Source organism: Bubalus kerabau, chromosome 7 (assembly GCF_029407905.1).
Source record: "Bubalus kerabau isolate K-KA32 ecotype Philippines breed swamp buffalo chromosome 7, PCC_UOA_SB_1v2, whole genome shotgun sequence".
NCBI classification, from domain to species: Eukaryota; Metazoa; Chordata; class Mammalia; order Artiodactyla; family Bovidae; genus Bubalus; species Bubalus kerabau.
Genome location: NC_073630.1, coordinates 11,602,010 through 11,608,011, shown reverse-complemented (window position 1 = coordinate 11,608,011; position 6,002 = coordinate 11,602,010). Strand labels below are relative to the sequence as shown.

General features: G+C 42.4%; 1 long non-coding RNA gene across 1 annotated transcript; it reads left to right on the top strand.

Moving 5' to 3' along the window:
* The first annotated feature begins 694 nt into the window (after nt 1-694).
* Nucleotides 695-4,974, top strand: LOC129657458 (uncharacterized). Its single transcript, XR_008716740.1, has 3 exons — nt 695-800; nt 3,856-3,987; nt 4,608-4,974. It is a non-coding gene; the product is annotated as an uncharacterized LOC129657458 (long non-coding RNA).
* Nucleotides 4,975-6,002: the final 1,028 nt, after the last annotated feature.

Here is a 6,002-nt window from a genome sequence, read left to right as displayed (position 1 = left end):
TAGATATAATGGTCATCTGAGTTAAATCACCCATTCCAGTCCATTTTAGTTCGCTGATTCCTAAAATGTCAATGTTCACTCTTGCCATCTTCCATTTGACCACTTCCAATTTGCCTTGATTCATGGACCTAACATTCCAGGTTCCTATGCAATATTGCTCTTTGTAGCATTGGGCTTTGCTTCTATCACCAGTCACATCCACAGCTGGGTGTTGTTTTTCCTTGGCTCTGTCCCTTCATTCTGTCTGGAGTTATTCCTCCACTGATCTCCAGTAGCATATTGGGCACCTATGGACCTGGGGAGTTCATCTTTCAGTGTCCTATCTTTTTGCCTTTTCAGTCTGTTCATGGGGTTCTCAAGGCACCAAGGGACCACATTTTGTCAGAACTCTCACCATGGCCCATCCATCCATCTTTGGTGGCCCTACATGGCATGGCTCACAGTTTCATTGAGTTAGACAAGGCTGTGGCCCATGTGATCAGATTGGTTAGCTTTTTGTGATTGCTGTTTTCAGTCTGTCTGCCCTTTGATGGGGAGGGTTGATAAGCCTCTTTGATAAGAAGCTTATGGAAGGTTCCTGGTGGGAGAGACTGACTAAGAGGGAAACTGGGTCTTGCTCTGTTGGGTGGGGCCATGCTCAGTGAATCTTTAATCCAATTATCTGTTGATGGGTGAAGATGTGTTCAGTTCAGTTCAGTTGCTCAGTCATGTCGGAAATTTGTGACCCCATGAATCGCAGCACGCCAGGCCTCCCTGTCCATCACCAACTCCCGGAGTTCACCCAGACTCACGTCCATCGGGTCAGTGATGCCATCTAGCCATCTCATCCTCTGTCATTCCCTTCTCCTCCTACCCCCAATCACTCCCAGCATCAGAGTCTTTTCCAATGAGTCAACTCTTCACATGAGGTGGCCAAACTATTGGAGTTTCAGCTTCAGCATCATTCTTTCCAAAGAAATCCCAGGGCTGATCTCCTTCAGAATGGACTGGTTGGATCTCCTTGCAGTCCAAGGGACCCTCAAGAGTCTTCTCCAACACCACAGTTCAAAACCATCAATTATTCGGTGCTCAGCCTTCTTCACAGTCCAACTCTCACATCCATACATGACCACTGGAAAAATCAGAGCCTTGACTATAAGGACCTTTGTTGGCAAAGTCATGTCTCTGCTTTTCAATATGCTATCTAGGTTGGTCATAACTTTCCTTCCAAGGAGTTAGCGTCTTTTAATTTCATGGCTGCAGTCACCATCTATAGTGATTTTGGAGCCCCAAAAAATAAAGTCTGATACTGTTTCCACTGTTTCCCCATCTGTTTCCCATGAAGTGATAGGACCAGATGCCATGGTCTTCGTTTTCTGAATGTTGAGCTTTAAGCCAACTTTTTCACTCTCCACTTTCACTTTCATCAAGAGGCTTTTTAGTTCCTCTTCACTTTCTGCCATAAGGGTGGTGTCATCTGCATATCTGAGGTTATTGATATTTCTCCCAGTAATCTTGATTCCAGCTTGTGCTTCTTCCAGTCCAGCGTTTCTCATGATGTACTCTGCATATAAGTTAAATAAACAGGGTGACAATATGCAGCATTGACGTACTCCTTTTCCTATTTGGAACCAGTCTGTTGTTCCATGTTCAGTTCTAACTGTTGCTTCCTGACCTGCATACAGATTTCTCAAGGGGCAGGTCAGGTGGTCTGGTATTCCCAACTCTTGAAGCATTTTCCACAGTTTATTGTGATCCACACAGTCAAAGGCTTTGGCATAGTCAATAAAGCAGAAATAGATGTTTTTCTGGAACTCTCTTGCTTTTGCCATGATCCAGTGGATGTTGGCAATTTGATCTCTGGTTCCTCTGCCTTTTCTAAAACCAGCTTGAACATCAGGAAGTTCACAGTTCACATATTGCTGAAGCCTGGCTTGGAGAATTTTGAGCATTACTTTACTAGCGTGTGAGATGAGTGCAATTTTGTGGTAGTTTGAGCATTCTTTGGCATTGCCTTTCTTTGGGGTTGGAATGAAAACACCTTTTCCAGTCCTGTGGCCACTGCTGAGTTTTCCAAATTTGTTGGTTATTGAGTGCAGCACTTTCACAGCATCATCTTTCAGGATTTGAAATAGCTCAACTGCAATTCCATCACCTCCACTAGCTTTGTTCATAGTGATGCTTTCTAAGGCCCACTTAACTTCACATTCCAGGATGTCTGGCTCTAGGTCAGTGATCACACCATCGTGATTATCTTGGTCGTGAAGATCTTTTTTGTACAGTTCTTCTGTGTATTCTTGCCATCTCTTCTTAATATCTTCTGCTTCTGTTAGGTCCATACCATTTCTCTCCTTTATCGAGCCCATTTTTGCATGAAATGTTCTCTTGGTATCTCTAATTTTCTTGAAGAGATCTCTAGTCTTTCCCATTCTGTTGTTTTCCTCTATTTCTTTGCATTGATCGCTGAAGAAGGCTTTCTTATCTCTCCTTGCTATTCTTTGGAACTCTGCATCAGATGCTTATATCTTTCATTTTCTCCTTTGCTTTTTGCTTCTCTTCTTTTCACAGCTATTTGTAAGGCCTCCCCAGACAGCCATTTTGCTTTTTTGCATTTCTTTTCCATGGGGATGGTCTTGATCCCCGTCTCCTGTACAATGTCATGAACCTCATTCCATAGTTCATCAGGCACTCTATTCATCAGATCTAGGCCCTTAAATCTATTTCTCACTTCCACTGTATAATCATAAGGAATTTGATTTAGGTCATACCTGAATGGTTTAGAGGTTTTCCCTACTTTCTTCAAGTGTGTTCAGTCCCTGCTATTTACCTGGGACTAAAGTGGCTCAGATGGTGAAGAGTCTGCCTACAATGTGGGAAATCCAGGTTCAATCCCTGGGTCAGGAAGATCTCCTGGAGAAGGAAATGGTAACCCACTCCATTATTCTTGCCTGGAAAATCCCATGGACCGAGAAGACTGATAGGCTACAGGCAACGGGGTCACAAAGAGTTGGACACAGCTGAGCGACCTCACCTTGAAACTTGGTGGAGGTAATGAAGATAAAGGTACCTCCTTCAAAGGATCCCATGCACACATCACTACAGTCACTGCCCCCAGCCCCACAGCAGGCCACCCTGGACTCACGCCTCCACAGGAGAGTCCTGGACACTCCCAGCAAGTCTGGGTCAGTCTCTTGTGGGGTCACTGCTCCTTTCTCCTGGGTCTTGGTCCACACAAGTTTCTGTTTGTACCCTCCAAGAGTCTATTTCCTAGTCCTGTGTAAGTTCTGGCAGCTCTATGGTGGGTTTAATGGCAATCTCCTCCAAGAGAGCTTATGTCGTACCCAAGTCTGCTGCACCCAGAGCCCCTGTCCTGTGGCAGCCCACTGCTCACCCAGACCTTCACAGGAGATGCTCAAACACAGTTCTGTCTCAGTCTCTTTGGGCTTCCTGGGTCCTGGTGTGCACAAGGTTTGCTTGAGCCCCCTGAGCATCTTTGGTGGGAATGGGGTTTGATTCTAAACAGGAATTCAACCCTCCAACCATCTTGCTGGGGCTTCTCCTTTGCCCTTGGGCATGGGGTATCTCCTCACAGCTTGTCCAGTGCCGTCCAGCCACCACTCAATGCCTACTGTCTTGCTGGGGTTTCTCTGACCTTGGATGTGGGATATCTGCTCATGGCCGCTCCAGTGAAGCACAGATGCTGCTCCTGACCTTGGACGTGGGGTATCTCTTCATGGCCACTCCAGCAGAGCCGCTGCTCCAGCGCCTCACAGCCACAGCTCTAGCACCACTCCAGCACCACGCAGCCTCCATGCTTAAGAAGAAAACTTCGAGGACCCAAAAGAATAATGTTTAAAAATTTATGTTTTATTTCAGAAAAGTGATACAATATGATGACAACATTAAAGTAAGTAAAGCATCAGAGCCAATTACTATCTCCTGACAAGGAGTCCAGCGAGGTCAGCTGTGGGCTCTTGTCCTTCTCCTTTTGAACCAGCGAGGAAGCACGTGAGTCACTAAGCCTCACTAATTTCTTATAAAAACTTTGTCCCATAATAGCTGATTCCAATGGCCTTGGAACTGGCCTTAGTTGTTGAGCGAGAGTAAAAGCTCTACCTCCCTGTCCCTGACATCTATGTAAGGCATGACATGTGGTAATAAGTAGCATTGTTCTATAATCCTGAGGATGAGATAAGTTTCCAGAGGGTTTGTATCAGCTTGTCAGTATTGTTTGTTAATAACTAGGAGTTCAGTGATTTCCACCTAGCCTCAGTGAGACCCCTAGAGAATTATGTCATTGGAGATAGTTGTTGTTCAGTCTCTAAGTCATGTCCAACTCTTTGCGACCCCATGAACTGCAACATGCCAGGCTTCCCCGTCCTTCACGATCTCCCACAGTTTACACAAACTCATGTCCATTGTATTGGTGATGCCATGCAACCATTTTATCTTCTGTTGCTCCCTTCCCCTATTGCCTTCAATCTTTCCCAGAATCAGGGTCTTTTCCAATGAGTAGTTTCTTCACATCAGGTGGCCAAAGGATTGGAGCTTCAGCATCAATCCTTCCAATGAATATTCAGGGTTGATTTCCTTTTGGATTGACTGGTTTGATCTCCTTGCTGTCCAAGGGACTTGATGGTTACACAACAAGAATAAACCTACATGACCAGCAGAATATAAGAAACCTGGCCTACACTCCATACCACACTCCCTGGTTCAGAGGAATTCTGTGCCCAGGTAAGTTGTTCCTAATTCAAGAGTGGCAGTAGACAGCCCTTACAGAGGGAATGATGATAGAAGCCCTCACTTGACCTCCCAGAGCCCCTTATTGGAAAATAGTCTTTGTCTGATGAATATACTTATTTTAATTTTCTTGCTATATTGTATCACTTTCCTGCAATGAAACATAAATTTGAAAATACTATTAATTTAGGTCCTTTAAGAATTTTCTGGCCATTACAGTTGGTAATAATATCTATTAAATTTTACCAGAGTGGCAACAGTTTAACAGTTCTTTTTTTTTTTTTCTTCTTTTCTTCTTCTTTTTTTTTTCTTTAAACATGTGCATGTTATATTTCTTAAAGCATATATCTTTCCAACAGTGTGTGCATTTTTAAGGTTGGTTGATAAACTGGTCTGGACTGCTCCTAATTCTAGCAGCATAATCTACTGATGGTCAATATCAACTGGATATGAGGCTTGGGGAAGAAGGTGTTTGTAGGTAAGAGAAGAAATACTTGCTTATCCTGGTGATGACACCATTGTGAAAGGTCTTGAGCCATAGTCTTATATGGAGTTATTACTTTGGGGAAAAAAACCCCTACTTTAACCACTTGAAATGTTATGCATTCTTGTGAACATTTCAGGTTTACTGAGAAAGTTGCTGAAAGTGGCCATTTGTCATTTTGATCACTTAAGGTCTAGCTTTAAGTCTGGCATTATGAATTCAATATTTTACTGCTGGTTCTTCTGAATTCAGCATACTCCCAGGATGAAAACTGTCTGGCACTGTCTGTCCTGTGGGAGTTGTTCATATTTGAAGTAAACATTGAGTGTTAATGCATTTCAAATCTCCTCTTGCCACTTTGAGATTTTTAACACCTGCTAGCTCTGAAAGTTAAAATGTTAAATCAGGTGAAAAACACTGCAATGTTTTTAAAATTTGAATCTGAAAGAATTGAAGACATAGTTCAAGAATGTTAAAAGCTCAAGTGTTTTATCTGTAAATAATAAAAAGTAATTTGTTATTTTAAAGAAGGACAATAATAAACATGTGATACTACTGAAGCATTTGAGCAATGGATCTATTAAATTACTAAAATCAGTTTAAAGAAATATAAGACCTATATATTAACATGCTTGACTGTTTCTGAAAAGAATATGAATTAAAAATTTTCACAAAAATTGGTATTAGACAAAATTTTCAGACATAAATGAGGATTTAATTTTGCATTCTTAATGATAATCATGTACTTTAATTTAGACTGTATGCCAAAAAAAAGACAAATGGATCTACTGTGAGA